This window comes from Corvus cornix, chromosome 1 (assembly GCF_000738735.6).
Source record: "Corvus cornix cornix isolate S_Up_H32 chromosome 1, ASM73873v5, whole genome shotgun sequence".
Taxonomy (NCBI): Eukaryota; Metazoa; Chordata; class Aves; order Passeriformes; family Corvidae; genus Corvus; species Corvus cornix.
Window position 1 is genome coordinate 19,560,993 of NC_046332.1, and position 18,894 is coordinate 19,579,886.

Sequence of the window (18,894 nt, forward strand, 5' to 3'; positions counted from 1 at the left end):
ACCAATTATTTTCCCAAATCACATTATGTCTGGATGATTTTGCAAAGATCTGTGAGCTGAGCTTGTATTCAGTTTCAAGATGAAATGAACTGACCCAACAAAGAAGGAAAATTAAATTACTTCTACTCATATTTTATCCCTTTGACATTTACTTTCAGTACCCCTCCTTCCATCATCTCCTTCAGTCTGACAGTTACAGTATCAACACTGAAATGCCACCTAGCAAGAAAAATACCCCCTTCATTTGTCTTTGATCCAGAGCTGGGTGAAGCCAAAGAGAGTCTTTCCGCTGAATTAAGGAGGCTTGGTCAGGTCCTTTGCTGTTTATGTATGAGAATAGAAACCCTACTGCAGTGTTTTAGAGTCTGACTTGGAGGGTAAGAACAGCATCTTCAGCTTCAGACAGAAACCCCATTTGGATCAAGGAACAAAAATGATCAGGGTCTTGAAGCTTTATCTAAACCCAAACTCAAGAAAACTGCTGGGAAGATGTGCATAGCTGTTATTGACTGCCAAAAAGCAAAATGAACAAGCAAAGGGAAGACAATAAGAATAACGAGAACAAAAAGTCACTCTTGGATTCCTGTAACCAAAACAATTGAAAAATAAACGATAGAAAAATTAAGCTACCTGACCCTGACACTGAAAACCAAAGCCTTCTTAGACATGATACTGTTCACAGTATTTTCCATTCCCAAAAAAATAAAGAAAATTAATTCTTCCATTAACCCCTATGCCTTTATACCTATGCCCCTGCCATAACTTTACTACACAAAAAGTATTGGAGCAGCAAACCAGCTCTAGAAGTCGTTATTTTGACTCAATGGAGAGTAGATAGCACATTATTATCAACATTGGAAGCTTCATCTTTCTTCGGCTGCAAAGCCTTAATCTCACGGTCACTAAGTCAATGATTAAGCATCAGGGACTTCAAAACTGAAGGGTCAGAGTCATGTAGAGTCATTTCTACATCTAAAAATTAAATCAGACACTTAGATATCTTTAAAATTATGTTCTGCAAATGCCTTAAGCCCAGTCTATGAAGATCATCGCCCCAGGACAAGAAAGAAATTCTGTCTCAACTGAACTGATGACCATACTTCCATCAATGAGGATTTCATCCTAGGCCATTGATCATCACCTTTATTGCTTGAGAGTGCCAGCTTGGTGTTCCTCAGAGGTTTCTCTTGCCATTCAGGTTTGTGAAGACTCCCACTTCTGCCTTGTTTTGCTTTCAAACAGTACAATCCTCTGAGGAAAAAAAATGTGGTCTTCTAATTATCTGTTTCACTGGGTGTCTTATATTGCGCCCAGTGAGGACTGAATGTAGAGGGTCTTCTCCAGGGGCAGAAACTGGCTCCTTGCTCAGGCAACAGTCAGAGGCAGCTCCCTGTAGCTTCTACTATGTTATTGATCCCCTGCTTTATGCAATAATGCGTCTAGGCACTGACCTGGGGATCTGGGCTGTATTCTGTAGAAATCTAAGGGAATGTTTCCAAATAGTTGGGAGCAAAGACTTAGAAAAGAACCCAACCACATATATGTGCATGTATATATACACACATGCATACATATAATGTAACATGATGAGCAGCAGGCAGAAAAGCATGGAAATACATAAGTGTAAACTCTTTTGAATCAATTGGATTAATCTAGAAAACAGATTTTTTCTATTTAAATCTGTATTCTTAATTACAGACAGTGTAAGAATTAGGAAGAACCTGATTTTAATATTGAGTCAGTTCTGACTCCAGAAATGTGGAATAGCAAGAAGGATGTGTGAGCATTTCGTATGCTTTGTGAAGTGCTCCAGCACAGAGTTATACTCAGAAACTATATTTGTTTCTAGTAGCCAGCTGATTTACTGTTGCTTTGATTCACCCTGCTGAAAAGTTTGTCAGATTTTCCCTCGTGATTCACCTGATGCACAAAGTGTCCAGGGGATGGCTTACAGCTTAAATGCAACTCCACTGAAAAACTTCCAACTGCTGTTATGATTAAGTGAACAGCTTTAGTTTTAAATATGAATGTCCCCAACTGCAGAAGGCATTTAAAGCTTGCTTCAGTGTAAGGAACTCAGGGACATCCTCACTCCAGCTTTAGGACAAAAAAAAACCAACCAGTTTTTGCACGAGCTAATGGAAAGGTTCCTGGGTCAAGCCTTGGGAAAAACTACCTTCTTAAGGAAATATCCTATCAAGACAGTATATGAGAGACAGGGAAAAAAGACAGAAACCAAGGGCTTCATTAAAGGTTTCTGCTGGTCTGGAGGGTAGGAAGCAGAAGAAATTGCGTAAGTGGCCACGATTGTGCTGTGCCTCACTCTATTAGCTTCCACTGGGTTGTAAAACACCGGTGTGATTTTTTCTTATTGTTAGAAGAAATATCCTCCGCACTGTGAGTTAAGTAGGTCCTGCATTGCTGTCTGTTGGCCCCTGAGTACAAGAAAGCAGCAGCATGGGACACTTCCTGGTGGCTTGAGTGGCAGCTTTCATGCCCCTTCATGTGTCCCAGCTGCCCAGAGGAAAAGGTTGGGCATCTGCTGGGATTTGACTTCCTTCCCTCACAGTTCTGCAGAGCTCCTCCCAGAGTTGCACCAATATGTGCTGTTGTGAATCTCAGCTAAACGCAGCCTGTGGGTCCCTGGCCAGTTGTGGCTGGGCAAAGCCAGCTATCTCCTGCAACTCTGGGAAAGGGTCTTCACAAGGAAGGGTTGAATCTCTTTTCACGGTGAAAGACCTGACATGCCAGAAAAATCTTAAAATTCAGCTACAAAAAGTTGCATGCTTGTTTCATGGTTGTAGAGACAGATTTAACAGACTGAAGACTACAGCTCTAGACTGGAAATGTAACTCAGGCAGCAAAAATGCATTTTGTAATCCTTTTGTTTGCGAATTCTTTGCTTCTGCTTTTTTTGGGTAGCATGTGCTGGATACATGATGCACAATACTTAGGTTAAGTCATGCACAAATTTGTAGAAATTGGATACATTATCTGAAAGAGCAGTCACAAAAGAGAATTATCACAGTACAAGTGAGTTTGCATCTGCTCTAACAGGCAGCTCCTGCAGAAGCTGTATTCAAGAAACTTCCCTCCACTTCTGAAACAAATTTCAGTGTATTGAGTAGTGCTCAGCCCTCACCTTTGTACCAGTAGAGGTCTCAGAGTAAAACCCTGACTTTGCTGTCTTATGTTGAAGCCATGTATCGTTGCCTCAGCAAGCAGTTGAGTCTAATTTCACTTTACATCAAGCAGACCAAAAATTCCATTTGAAAGGTGACAGGCCAGTGCATTAAGCAATTGCACCAGTGGTGGGGTTAAAGTGGATAAATTATATAAGACTAGAGCCTGACACTAAAAACCGCCAGCTGGATCAAGGACATTTCTATCCATTCTGGCTCATTAGACTTAGGACAACAAGGTTAGCTACGTTAAATTTAATCACAGGCCTTCCTAGAGGGTATGGTAAATGGGTTGGCTAATTTTTCATACCATATCCCAGATAATCTATCACCCACAGCTTGAGAGGTAGCTTGCTTGTGTTTAGAGTATCCACTCTACTTATGGCCAGTTAAGACAAATCTTTATTGTTTTTCAACCAGGATGAACCAAATTAATCTCAAGAATTTATCTCCTTCCTCCCCTATTAAAAACAGAGGGGTTGTAGTTCATGTATGTTAGCACTCAGCTTGGCATCATCTTTTTAATGGAAAAATAAACTGAGCTGTCTATTCTAAAGTGAACCAAGCAAAATAAATAAGCAAACAAGATTTTTCTTTGCTGTAGGTACACGGACCATGTCCAGAATGAAGAAGAATAATTAATTTGAAGTTCTTTGGGGAAAACACTCTCTCTTTGTACTCTGTTTTTAAGGTCCCTAACACAGTGGGGGTCTGTTCTATTACTACAACTTCCATGCCCTACAGTAAAAAAAATAATAATACTGTGAAAGTTATTTAATGTTAAGTCTTCTTGGGTCAACTGCATCTCTCTCCTCCGGAAGGTCCACTGTCCCTAACAGAACAGTGTCACACATGAAGAGAAGAATGGCATGAGCAACTTGTGTGCTACTGATGCAGCTCTTGGGATGCATTTGATAATACTTAGGTATAAAAGCTAATGTGATAAGCTAATGTGATAAAGTGAAAGTAGTAACTTCTCTCCCTTCTGCTGCCAAACATTGTCCTGGATAAACCGGTGCAATGTCCCCTTAGAGTACCATTCTGATTTGCTACTGCCAGAACATCATAGCAGTCCAGGACTGCATTTGTGTATTTTCCATTTCTTGGAACCACCATTTTCCCATTCCTGCTTGTTTGAAAGTAGCCCTTGTGAGACAGTGCTGGTCCTGATCACCAAAGGCCATATAAAAGAGGTCCTACCATGGGAAGCATCCACTGCAGCTGTTGCTGCACATGCTGCCTTGATAACAGGGTTGGTGGTTTAAAGTGAGCCAACTCATTATCCTGAGAAGTGCTAAAATGATATTACTTATCATTAATTTCACTGCAAATTGCTATCTAGAATCTAGAGGCAAACATCAGTCCTGGCTATCTTTATCTTACTGATTTAAATGGCTGTGTCTGAACCTGCTGCCTTAGAAGCAGGGTCCCCATGGTTCCAACAAACCCAAGAGAAAAGGGAAAGTGTTTGTAGAATAAGAATACATAAACCTGTAACTTGTACATGCTTGTGGAAGCGTCAGGTCCCTCGGTGCTGTGAAGCAGGTCTAAGCCAGGTTGTAGGTAATGCCTCTAAGTTGCTTATTCCCTTTGGAAGTGTTGGAAGGACTCTCTAGGGACATCTGCAAGGCAGAACATTCCAGATGACACCGCACTTTGCTGAAACCTCAGAAGGCTACACTTTTAATACTAAGTTATGGTTTAGTGCCAAATCGCATGCAAGTGGCTTTATCTTCAGATGGTTCTCAGTGGTGTAGTTGGGCATCACCTCCTCAGAGATGGACCAGCTATTGAAAAGTCAACCTCGGTTACCAAGAATAGTATCTGAGATACTGTCTATAATTACTACTCTGTAATTAACTGTACATCCTAGGTGCTCCAGCATAATATCCAGCACTCAGGTAGCTTCTTATGAGTGACAATTTTTCAGTAGCAGTAAGTGAGACTTGAAGCCTGACAATGCCTTGCTCTGCAATTTTCTGAATTATATACACCAGGATGACTGAGAATTACTGTCTCTGTTTCCCACATATTACAATGCCCAACCTTGTGATTTAGTAGAACTTGACATTCACTTCAGCCCTCTATTTCCCTGCTGGTGCATAAAGAAAAACAACTTTCTTTAAGATTGGGTGATTATGCCTTTGTCTTTGTATCACATTTTTCCTGTTCAAGTTCCTACACCATGAAGAAAACTGGAGAGATAATTTCACCACAAGGAATAAGGGGATGTTTAAAAGACACGCTTCTCGAAATGCAGACACTGGAAGCTGCTTTCTGTTTTCAGTAGAGGAAGGGAGAAGAAATAACATATCCAATTAAAAGAACAAGGGACTGTTTAGGCAGCCAGGGCCAGGAAGCCTTTTGATGCAAATCTCCGCTGTATTACCAAAGCCACGGCAACAACACTGATTTATACCAACAGATGAATATCAGACATGAGTTAGATTTTTTTACCCAGACCATCTGTTATAAGGTCTTTATGCTTAAAGTTTCCTGGGGTTCTTTAATGACCAATAGTCAGTGTGTTCACGGGTTTTTTGCCTACTCCAAAGGACAACACACTGCAGGTTTTGTAGAATGTGAATACTCCTAATCTCATGCTGGGGTGTTGATTCATTACAGGTTTGGCAGAGTATTGAGGCATTTCACTGAATAAACAACAAATTTTCTTTAAGTACTAACATTTCCTGGGACATCTACTGTCCAAATACCTATTTTATTAAAAAATCTCTGGTCCACTTGTGAGTTATGCAGATGAAAACAAGCCAATTTTAATTAATGAACAAAAACCCATCTATAAACAACTCAGTTCTGAACACTAAAATTGGATTAAAACCTTGCATATAGACCTATTGAAAAGTTGTTGAATGGATGCCATAATTTTGTACTACTGAAGGCATTTTACCATTCAGGATATTTTCCATGTCAAGTTCTGCAACAGATTTGAGCTGATGCACAAGAAGAGTTTGAAGTACACTTAATTTCATATAAAGTGTCATTATGGCTCTGAAGTATCGTGTCTTCCACACAGCACAACCATAATATCCTGGTTAAGGCTCTTAAAAGTAGCTATGATGAAGTGGACAGATAATCTGTCTTTCTCTCTGGAATGTCTGTGTTAATTTGCAAATCTGAGGAACCAATAAATTACTATGGCATTACTTGCAGGTAATTAGCACACATACCCCTTGTTTATTTTGGACTGAGGGCACTGAGTTCATAACTATGCAAGTATTTGTTGCTTTACAAATTCTAGTGCTCCATATTAGTCATCAGCTGTTTGGAAATGGAGAGCAGGCCTTGTAAATGTTCTGTCAGCTGATTCAATTCCGTCCGTAACAAAACATCCCTGCAATCTGAAGACTTGTTCATGACTCACACAAAATGGATCTCTCTCCTTTTCATTTTCTCTCAAAATCAAACATGTACTATAAATATTCTTAATGGAACAGGGCCAAATCTAGTCTAACAAGACTTTTTAATAAGGAGGCACCAGATAATATAAAGGGAAGAATGCCCTTTCTCCCCTTTACCTCCCAGTTGTGGGATCTGACATGGAGGCTGAGGCAAGTGTGCCTTCCATCATTCTGTGCAACCCTCTGAAAATGCATGAATGCTTTTCATGGAAGCTTGGGAGAAAATAATTAAGAAGATAACTGTGTCCAAAAGAAAAACCCAGTACAAGGTTGTGTTCAAAGACTTCAGGACATTGGGACAAGCTGCGTTACTTGAGGATTGTCATGGCCAATCCAATTGTCTGGTCACTGACACAGTGTCTGAATTGGCAATGTCTGGTAAACTCATTGAAAAGCAAAGGTTGTGACCCAGCAAACAAAAAGGTGGTTCATTTTCTCACACACAGCAGGAGGTTTGAGGCATATCAGCAGAGTAGTAAGTCAGTATAACTCCCATTAATGCTCTGTCTACTTTTAGAGTAAGAATAACTTTCCAGGTCTATCGTTCCACAGCTTTGTGTTTAGGACACACGGATCCTCTGGCCTGTAAAGGAAAGAGCTATGTCCTCTTACTAATGAATTCTCACTGAGTTAAATGGGGCAGAGCCTCACTGGTGTTAAACCAACATGGCAAGATGATTCTTTACTAAAGAAAGTGCTCTGATGTGTAGGACAATGAGGATCAGTAGGGAGGAGGGAGAAAAAGACAGATAGGGTAACCTCAAGAGCATAGGAAAAAACCCCAAAAAACTAATATATATAATTTTTCAGAATATTGACTGATACACATTTCTCTCCCTAATGTTTTCTTAACTTTCTTGATGCCTTTCAGGAAGACAGAAGGGGAAATAGAAAACACTCCCACATCTTTTTCTGTATGCAAAGAACAGTTTTCTGGAAAGCCATTAGGATGGCCCATGGCAGTGTGAGCATCCTGTGTTAATTTAAAAGCTCAGTTGGTGATCTCAAGGCAAACTTGAGGCCACTCCAAATAAAGTGTGAGCATGTGTATTTGTACAGTGCAAAAAGTCAGGGGTTTCTGTCAACAGCATTTTGCTTGATAGATCCTGCACAACTGAAGTACTGTGGCCAGTTGCTATTATGCCTTAAATTTCCTTGCTTTCTGTTTTCTTAGGAGAATTTTTCCTTTATGGAGTATTATTTTTGAGTTCTAATTTTCAAAGGCCCTCACTGTGAGGAGCTTTTCTCTGCTAACAAACTTGTGGGGGGCCTTTGGATTTTATTTAACATTCCATCTGGATTTCTGGGGCATCACTTTAAGGGCAGAATCCCCCCAGGAATAACAAATAATCCATTTTGTTCCCTTTAACATTTGTTATATACTTCTTTACTTTCAACCAAGCAGTAACCATCACTGGCTACCTCTGTCAGCAGCTCCTCCACTCCCCCACTTCCAAACACAGAAAGTACAAAAAACAGACTTGACTTCAGAGGTGGCAGTGGTGGGGGAGAACAACACAAGGAATGAGGAACGGTCAAGACTGTTATTGCCAAAACACAAGAATTCAAACCAGTGCTCAATGAAAATAAACAGACTGTTGAAAAAGAAGGTGAAAAGTGAATCAAAGTTCTGCTGCCGCAGGGAAAATAATCTCACCATTTGCTTCATCATCTCAGCCTCTCCTCAGGACAGCACTGAGGCAGGTACGTTCACCCTTACTGAGAACATCTAAACATATGCTTAGAGGTCAGCAGGAGTGCAAGTTAACTAAAGGTATTTCTTTGAACTGTGTCCTATACATTGCATGTTAAGATAAACGTCTTTAAAATTCTTTTATTGTTTAGTCATTTGTTTCACTAGCCATCTTAGGACACAATGCCCTCTTTGACACTTAATCCCTCCTATTTGTCACTTATCCTGGTTACCTGTGGAAAACTCACCTGTGTGCCTGACTGTCATCCCCTGACCACACAAATACGCCTCAGATGTCTAACCTGCCGATGTAATTCCACTGTCTGACTGCGATTTTCCCTTCCTGTACACCAAGAGTGACCCAAGTGCATTTGCTGAAGGGTGAGGGACTATAAAAACAATAGAAAACCACATAAACCAAGTGCAAATACAAGCTCCAGCCTCTCTTTACCGCTTGCACCCTGCGTAATCACTCGCACCACCACCTCATTAAATGCACAGACTTAACACAGAAACACTGTTTCTGCGAGCTTTGCTCTGAATCACTTTGCAGACATGCAAGCGACAAAGCAAGCTATAAGGGTGTGAAAAAACAATAATCATGAAGCCTTGGTCTATTCCTGTTACCTGCTGCACATTAGTCTTCTTTGGCAGAACCACTCTGGTTTGCAGCTGGGCGAGGAAGATGCTGGTTGGAATAGCAGCAGGTATGACTGGCAGGCATGTGGGCACCCCTCTGCATCTGGCAGTGCAGCCCCCTCTCCAAACTGCTGCAGGACCAGAAATATGTGCTCCAAGGATGGGAGAATGCCCTTCATTACCTGGAGCTGAAGTAAGAGTTTCAGGTGAGTGGGTTAGCGACTCCCAACATATGCTTCAAGAGCACGGCATTTATTTGCAGAGTGGCAACAGATTCACTGGTGTTTTGCTACTCTGGTGTCTTTGGACACACAGTCACACCCTGGTTACAAGTGACACAACGCTGGCAAGTCTGATCAGAGGTTGCCTTTGTGTGATGTGGACAGTAGAAGGGTGCAGTAGGACAATTCTTTCACATTTCCCCTGATATGCCTTGTTTTCCACCTAGAAATTCTGAGGTAAAGCAGATGGGGCCCATTTTTCTGTGGTTTCTGGACACTCAGTGATGTTTGCTAAACATCTGGAAACGTGTCTCTCTTAACATGCATATAGGCAGATAATCTCAGCTCTAAAATCATATGTAGTCAGAACAACACACCCATGTCCAGTGAGCTGTACCCAGTCGACCCAGAAGTTCACTGGTGGTGTGGAAAGGAAGGAGAGCCTTTTAGTTCTCTTCAGGAAAGTCCAGAAAAAACAGAATATTTAGGCTGTGGTATTAAAAGGGCCACTGTGCTTGCAAAGCCTCTGCCAAAGCTGTACAGCAGGGCAGCCACTGCAAGCTGGGAATACTGTGGGAATACTGTTCCTCTTGCTTTGGTTCTGGAAGCTTTGCTTTCTGACAGTCTTTCTGCAGCACCCCTTAAAAAAAGGTTTCTGCTGCTTTCCCATCACACTATACACAAAAATGAGGTTTATTTGAGATCAGTTGAATTACAGTTTACATTGGCTGTATCAAAATCAGGTACACACTTAAAACATCCGTATGTTGTGGGTGCTTGACCTGAAAACAATGAAAAAAAACCCAACCCAAACCAAAAAAACCCTACCTGCATTGTCAGGTTGGTGTACAAAAATGAAGCCAGCAGGTAAAAAACATTGCTCATTGAGGATGATCACAAAACATGCCAGCATCAAGCCCTGCATTGTGCTGACACCCCTGTACCAAGCTTGCTCTCAGTGGACACAGCTGAAGGTCTGCAATTGCTTGGTTGTCCTTTCTTGGTAGCACAAGCCTGTTTGGCTTGTCCACCAAGAAAAAGTAAAATCTTCATTGAGTGTAGGGTATATTTGGGTCTGAGAATCCTGCCTTGTAGAACTGCCTGCAACTGAAGGAAAATCATAAATACTCTAATTCCGTTTCACCTCATGGAGCCTAAACACCTTCAAGGAACTATTTGATATTTGTGGCATTTAGCAGAGAAGTGGTGTAAACAAATGCTCAGGTGAAGATGAGGCAATTTTAAAAGAAACGTGTCACTGATTGCCACCCCCTGACAAAGTCATTAGAAGTGCAGCCCATTTTATAAAACTTTACCCAAAATTATTTGAAAATTTTACACACCTCTCCAAGGAGAGCTGCCCAGAAATTGTGATCAGGATACCCATCTTTGAGCAGGACCTTCACATCCTCTCCTCAGCAAAAACACAGAATTTGAATAACTAGGATACAGGCAGTGATCTTACTTGGCATAAAATATCAGGTGAGCTGGTATTTGGAGGCTTTCTTAATTTTTTAAATCAGATTGTTTTTATTTCCCTGTTTTCCCCTTAAAACCTTGCTTTGTTGTTGTCTGAGCTGGAAATCCATAAAGTTTTCTCATCAACGCTACATTTCAGAAAGTAACTCTTTCTTCTTTTATGACATAAAGCCTTTAAGTTTTTCCCTGGGAACCATATTTGTAGCAGATACCTTGGCAACAGACAGTGTCTTGGTCTGATCCTTATAAGGCTTTAATCAGAATGATTTTTGAAAACACGGATTAAGCTCCATCTATGCTATAAAGAAACCATTTTTCATTAAGCCATTTTCAACCAAACTGCATTCACGCAGGACACTAAATCATGCAAACAGAATATAAATCACTTAGCAGTTCTATAAATCATGTTGGTCACTGATAAAAAAAAAAAGAAAAAAAAAGAAGAAGAAAAAGATTAAACTATTCATTTAAAAATGAGCTAAAGAAAAAAAAAAACCCCAGACTTTCTGCATGTCCACTGCCCGGTACAGCCACATTTAAGTGGGCTGAAACCAATGTAAGGCAGAGGATTTTCAAAACTGAGGTAAAAATTGCTAGAAGTAGTCAGGAATTTTTGGATTAAAGTTTTCTTTTCCCTTCACATACTACGAAAAAAACCCATCTCTCGAAACTAAGGCTGATTGATAGCAATGGTTTGATCTCAACAAGTCTCTTGGCTTAAGAAAAAATGCAAAAGGACAATTGAATGATGAAGGATGGCTGTTTTGACATTTTTAAAAGTGAAAAGTTTTATTTTCTAATTGAAGGAAACAAGCAAAAACCCCACGTTCCTTTTGTACTAAAAAGAGGCAACTGCTTAGAAAGGTCACAATCAAAATAAACTCTTTGACCATTATTAAAGTAAAATATTTAGTTTGGCCCCATCCTGATTTTATTTTGGAGATTTTAATCCAAGTCTTCAAAGGACCTTTCATCCCTGGTTGGACATAGGAAATATACTGGAATTCCTGAAAACCCTGACAGGCTGAGGAAGCTCATCCCCATCCAGGTTCAGTAGTTGTCTCTTGTGCAAATTTCACTGGAAGAGTGCTCAAGGCCATCTGTTTCTTGACTCTAAGATGGCTGAAAAGGAAGTTTTTGCAGGCTTTAATTCTCAAGAGACCAGAGACATGCAGGTAAGATCCCAATCAGAGAAGGTCATATCCTCAGCTTGGGTCAACCAGAGTAGCACATGGCTGGTCTAGGGGTCCGGCCTTATCTAGACCCTTGGTGTACTGGCATAAGCATCTCTCTGCTAACAAATCAGGTCGTGTCTAAATGCAAATGTGAACTCTGCTGACTGCAATGTTACCTGTGTTGGACACTGCTTTGCTAAGCTGGCAGGGTTTTTTTCCCATTAATGTACCTTTCGAGTCCATTTTAAAGAAAAACTAACAAGTCAGCCACTGATTTACCATGGGACCCATTAGCAGCAGGCATTTAAAACTGCAGACCATTTACCTTACCTGTATCAACCAGCCCTGCTAATATCAATCACCAGAACATCACAGACATCAGCAGGACTGCACCGATTTATATGATCTGAGGATCTGCCTTCTTACCTCTACTGAGGTATTTGCAGTAATTCAGTCTTGATTCTGAGAGTGGTTACTTGCAGCTGGACCCCCTTGTACAGCCCCAGTGAAATAAAATTAGGTAAAGAAACTTCTGAGGCGATTTAAGGTCATTAACATGACAAAAAGTGATTAACATTGTTTGTGTGATTTACTGCCCTGGCAGAGCACTGTTTGGTTGAAAATGACTTAGTCAAAAATGCTTTTACAGACAGCTGGGAGAGGACTTAATCCATGCTTTCAAAAACACTGATTTTAGCCAAATATGGAGTCACTGTGCTCATTACCAAAGTAGTGGCCCAAGGTATTCTGAGGAAGAAATATGTCTCTTTTCAGGTCTAGCCCTGAAACCACCCACAGGCTATGATGTAGTGTCAGAGCACTCCTAAGAAACATGCTCCATTTCTGCAATGAAATTTCATTCTTATGGGAGGCTGTTTGCAATGTAGGAGCAGACCCACATCCAACAATTTGTGGAATCACTGTAACTTATCACAAACTTCCCCCTTCTCTGCCCCAGCTCTGCCTCCTCAGCCTTTCCAAAATGAGGAAACTTACTTTGAAGCATATCTCCAGTAATGTATCCCTACCAAAGAGAGAGAAAATGCCTCAAGTGGCAGAGGCAATATTTGCAATACACTTATCCAAACACTGTTTTCTGACAGCATCCCTCTGCCACTGTTTCTTAAATAGCTTCAAGAGGAGTGTGCAGAAGAACCCTTGGAAAGCTGCTTCTAGTTGTTTAGGTTGTGTACCGAATTAAAAACCATCTCATTCAACAATTCTCTGGCTGAGATTTGTTTGCTCCCACTGCCAGATGCAACTTAGTGGCACCTGCTCACCTTCTGATTTGGAACTGAGCTGGCAACACCTGTTCTGATTTAATTTGATGGAGGTAAATCAGTGCAAGTCCCCCAGCATCAAGGTTCCATTATCGGTAACTACATTATCTGCTGCGCACTAAACATTTGCTCTCAACACACTTGCAGGAAGATAAGCAAAATAATAGGAAGCATCTCAGGAAGCAGTTGCCAACCTAAATTTTTCCCTCTCTATGAACACCTAGCTGTGTGGGTAGGAGGGAGGAAAAGTGAGTTTACCATCAGGCTTCTGAAAGTTGTAGATGAATGCAGATAATAAAACTGAATTAATGGAGGAGGACGTACAGATCAACTCAAGAGGACGACTGCAGGAGGTGGAGGACTTATTTTGGGCTGCAGGAAAAGAAATATGCTTAACTGTTGCAGTTGTAAGAGAGAGCTGGTGTGGTTTACAAAGGGGGATACTCAGCCAGAGCTGCATAAGTGGGAGCAGGAAGTGGTTTCTTTGGGTTGTGGGCATTGTGGGGTGCACAGCCATGCAGCTCACTGCTTTTGCATTGGTGGGTTGCAGGACCATTGTGATCCCCTGGCTGCTGCTGGGATTCTTGCTGGGATTTAAGAAATTCATAAAACATAATGAGGGAAATAAACCCCCTTTTGGTAGAGTAGAAAAATAGATCCAAAAGGTCTGCTGAAAGGAAATGCAGATTGTGTGTGAGGAGCACAGGCACAGCTTTAGAAGAGATTTCCTTTTTGAGTTTCCCAAAGTCTGTAGCAGTGCACTGACAACACACTAGCAAGCAGAGTGGGGATTGCCTTCTCCTAACCAAGCATTTTCCAAGTAGTAAATACTCAGTGCATTGCTGCTTTTCCCTCTTCCTCACATCTCCCAGCCCAAGGAATGCTCAAGTCCCTTTCAGAGCAAGTACATCAGAGTTCCCATCTTAACCTGTTCGCCAGCAAACCCTGCCTCATATTCTGCTTCAAACCCAACCCAAGACCAAACAACTGACCTCAAAAGTACAATGCACAGGTGCTGTCAGAGACATGTCTCTCTGGGAAGCTCAGAACAGCATCCACAGGCATGCTGCACTGCTGGCCCTCACCATAATCCCTAGGCATTAATTTCACTCTTGTTTCCACTGCAGCCTTCATCTGCATCTGGACATAATAGCAGACAGTGATGTTTTCCTTGCTGTTTACTACTTCCCATTTGACCCAGATACCACCCTCTTTTTTTTTCCTTCTTTTTAGCTCAGTTTTGCAAAGCTCAACAGTGAAATTGCAGCTAAACATATTTGGCATAAGGGGAGAACTACCTCGGAGGCATTAAGAGAGAGCAAAAGCCTGCATCAGCTTTTGCACAGGCACAGCAGCTGACATATGGCACAATGCAACAAGCAACCAGACCCAGAGCTATCCGGCAGTGACCTACACATCTGCTGGTGTAGGAACCGAGGCCTTGGGGCACAGTTCAAACAGAGCTAGTGTGAATGAGAAAAAGCAGCTTCTCCCTTCCTTCTTATGGCACATCCATCTGTTGTGCAGCTTATTATTGGGGATGGCATCATAACTATCACAACACCCTATGTTATAAAACAGAACTCCAAAATTACATTGTGGGATTTTCTAATGCTGGATTAAATTTAATTTGTGTTCAAATGAAAAAGTTTTTGGTTTTTTTATTGTATTTTATTAAAATTTCCTCCTAATTAGTAGTCTGAAGGTTCATTCTGGGGTTCCACAAAAGTCACACCCAAACACTTTGTTCTAAGTTTCTAGAAAAAAGTGTTGCTTAAACAAAACTTACCCTGAGAAACACCAGACTGAAACAGTGGGTTTTGGAAGTAGCGTGGGGAGTGGGGAGTAGAAAGGCAAATTTTAGTTGTAAAAGAATGAGGATTAGGATTTAGCAGTGGCCTGAAGGTGTAGAGTTAAAAAGAGGGGAAAAATCAAGGTTGTGCATCTGGAGAGCATGGAAGAGGATTATGAATAAGGAACATGTTTTTTGCCACAATGAAATGACTGGCAACAGTAACTGGAAAGGCAGACACTAGGGAGGGAGGCAGAGGTGGAAAAGTAATTTGGAATACCTTGCCATAGAGGTCTGAGATGCACCGATGCTAGGATAACACAAAGTGGATGAGGGTGAAGGGCTGTTGAGATTCCAGTGGAGAGTACCAGGTAAGACCTGCCACAGAAGAGGAGCAATGGAGAGAAAGATAGGCATATTGGGGGAAAAGGCTGTAGGAGGACAAAGATTTGCGCAGAAAAATGTCAGTAATGAAAGTGGTAAAGAAGTAAAGAACCTAAACATGTTGACCTCAGAGCACAAATACATAAAGGGAGCTGCTTGGTGCCTGGCTCGTATCACCAGGAGATATAATTCAGTCACGAGTTTTTCATCACAAAAGGGCTGATACTGCAACATATATTTCCAGTTATCACTTATGATTGAATGACAAGTTACACTTCCCTCCCATGCTGAAAGAAGCTGCAACCAGTAGTCAGGGTGTTACTCCACCCTCCTCTGAAATCGTAATTCTCTTTCTCACGCAATTCAGAGCTGACTGGCTCGTGGTTTCTCCATGGTGGCTTTGGTGGGTTTTTTCCCCGTTTTCTTCTGTATTTGGAAATAAAGGCCACTGATATTGGCAGCATGCCTTGAGCAGGTTCCTCTTTTCTCTGGAGGTCTTGCATTATTTCCCTGAGACACAAACCTGATTCATACTGGAAAGCACATACTAATTCAAAGAAAGATAACAGAGCAGCTGAGAATTTCCTTGTGACAGGACAACGCTGATGCAAGCGGAGGAAGCCACCAGGAATTTCACAGGGTAAGTCCTAGAAGCAGAGTGAAGTAAGGGGAGTTGCTCTTTCAAAAGCATGAAGTCACTTGAAAGACGCAGAAATTTCCAACACTGGGAACAATGGGTTCCCAGAGGTGAAAAATTCATAGCAGAAAGGAAGAATTCAGGAAGAAGAGAATAATTTCCTCTGGGAGGTATTTTCAGTGAAATTGGTCCAACTTCATAAAATCCAGGAAGCTATTTTTTTTTCTGCAACAAATATCTGTCACACCAAAGTGGTCAGAGCTAAGATCATGTAAGAAGTTAAACTGCTAGGAGAAGTATCCTGTCCTGAGAAGCCAGCTTACTTTTAGGCCCCAAAGAATGGCAAAAAAATATACCTTAGTGGTGAACTCAGCCAATGCACTAGTTCTTTGGGCTAGTTCAGGAAGATCCAAGTCAGTTTTCAGGCAGTTTCTGGCTGTAAGCCCTGCTATTTTTAAGTAAATGGAAAGAAAAGAGAACAAAGAGTCTGCCATATAATGAAAAGAGGAAGGAAAACCCAGAGGACTAACAAGTAAAGGCCACTGACCACCATGTAAAACCCAACTCTGAAATGTGAAAGTTCACTGTCACTTCAGAAGACTGTGCAGAAAATCCCTAGAGTCATCCAAGGAAAAAGGGTGTGCTAATCATAATTTCTCTGTCCTACACACACACATATGCATGAATATGCACACTAATACAGGTTTTATACAGACACATTTTTGCTTCTTGGCATCAAAACAGGGATAAACGGTAGTAAACCCCTAATCCTTTGGTGCAGAAGGGTGTCCTTGTGCAGTGTTGAGCTACAGCACCCTTCAGGGCAGTGCTGGTCAGACAGAGACATTATGAACATCATCATCTACTGCACACAGCCCCAGGCAAGAACCCATCTCTCAGGAGTGCAGAGCCTCTGCTTTTATCAATAACACCAAACACTTGGAGAGGACAGAGTGTTTCCCTGTCCTCGGAGACGTATGAAGCTGAGAAACTATAGTATCAATTTAGAGATGTGTAATTACTCACAAATGTTGGCACATAGGAAATCATTGTTATATCTGGATAGGAGGCAAGTTCAATTCACTGGGTCATGAGTTTTACATATACATCAGGCTTTCACTCATGAGTTTGTAAAGACAAGCTGGTGCAGAGTTCCCAACACAAACCCAGTGTCCCCACTGATTACAAGAAGGGGTACACATTTCCATTTAATTACAGTCTGTTTCCTTCAGTGATGCTGGGACCCTGGGTAAAAGACTATTGTGCTCACTACCTTCTCCAAACAAACACTTGAGAGTCTGGAAAACCTGTAATGGAAGTGTCTCATTGAAGGCTATGATTTCCCATATTATAAATACATAATTTCATAGTAATCATGTATATTACATAATACAAATCTCTTCTACATCAGGTAAAGAAAGTTATCCACATTATCAAGTGCTGAAGTCTGATTTGATTTTTTATAACACAATGCTCTCCAGGGTGAGCAAAATCAGTTTGGCTTTCTAGAGAATACAATTATAGGCTTCAAGCAAAAGAGCTTAGAGAAGGATTCAACAGTCTGTCTTTGCAAATTATACTCCAAGGTTTGCATTTTTCTCCCTATTTGATGGGGTGAGGGGGAAGAAGCAATTGCATAGAATAGGCCTCAAAGAAAACACTTCAGTAAAAAAAAGTGCAATCCAAGAAAATTTGCATGTGAGAGAGCAGGTACATGCAGACTTGAAAAGTGGCAAGCAAAAAAAATGGAGGAGATTTAGGGAACTGTGAGACAATGAGGGAATGATCCAGCTATTTTGGTGGGGTCCAGACAGTATGGCACAATGCACTCTGGAGATGATAGTGCATGTGTCTGTTTCCTGATGACTGTATTTGATTCTGCAGCTGATAGAAAAGAAACAGATGCAGCTACCAAGAGGCTGGGCCACTGCAAGGCTGACACAATTTACAATATTAATATATCTATATAGAGAAGTCTGCTCATTCAGCATAATCATCCTTTTCTTCATTACTTCTATCTCTATCCAGGTTTTTCTTATAATTTTTGCTTCTTTTAATTGTGCTCACTCATCTATGACCCAGCCTGACCTGCTATATTTGAAGAATGAACACCCCTAAATCTTTTTTGCATTTATACCATAAAGCCTAACAGGCATCTTCATTAAAAATCTAAGACATCATTAAAGTACTGTTTCTCATATTGCCAGTTGTAATGGGGAAAACAAAATGTATATTGTATTGCTTAGTTTCCATTTGATTTCTCTGCAACAAGCAGGAGGGGATAGGGAAGCTAGCAAAGCAAGCAAAGTAATAAACAGGAGCTCTTTTTTTTTCCATAGCTGGATGGTCTTCAGACACCTGCTTCACGTTTCTAGTGATGTGTTCCTTCCAGCTTTCTAATACCTGATAGTCTAGAAACAATATCTACATCAACCAAACAATCTATTTATTCTCTAACCATAAATTATTGTTCCATTGGATGTGAGCCTTAGATATGTCTCAACTTTACACTTCACATCCCCAGCCTTTATCAATGCTATTCTAAAGGGCAGGCATATTCGATTTAATAGTCTTTTTACTTTTCCCTTCATTTTTCTGTCTTTTGTGACTTAAACAATCAATCTTCTCTCTTTTCTCACATATTTTTACTTGAGAACTTCTATTTTTATTCTTGCTCTTGACTGTGTCTCCTTTGTCTCTAACAACCTGTCAGCAAATAGCATTTTCTGTGTTGACACAGCTCTTTCCCTTCCGATGGCAGACCAAAGGCATTAGTGTAACTTAGCTCTGCCCTGGAGTCAGAGGAAGGGGATTTTGCCTCTGGGGTTGTGACTGGGGAACAGATAAACTGCCCAGAGGAACTGTGACTGCTGCTCTTTCACTGGTGCTTCAGGATGCCTTGCTGAATCCCAGCTACCTCATTCCCAGAACAAACCCTGCGTTTGGGAACCGAGCATCTGGTTAGAATGACACTGCAGGATGGCAGGTTAAGA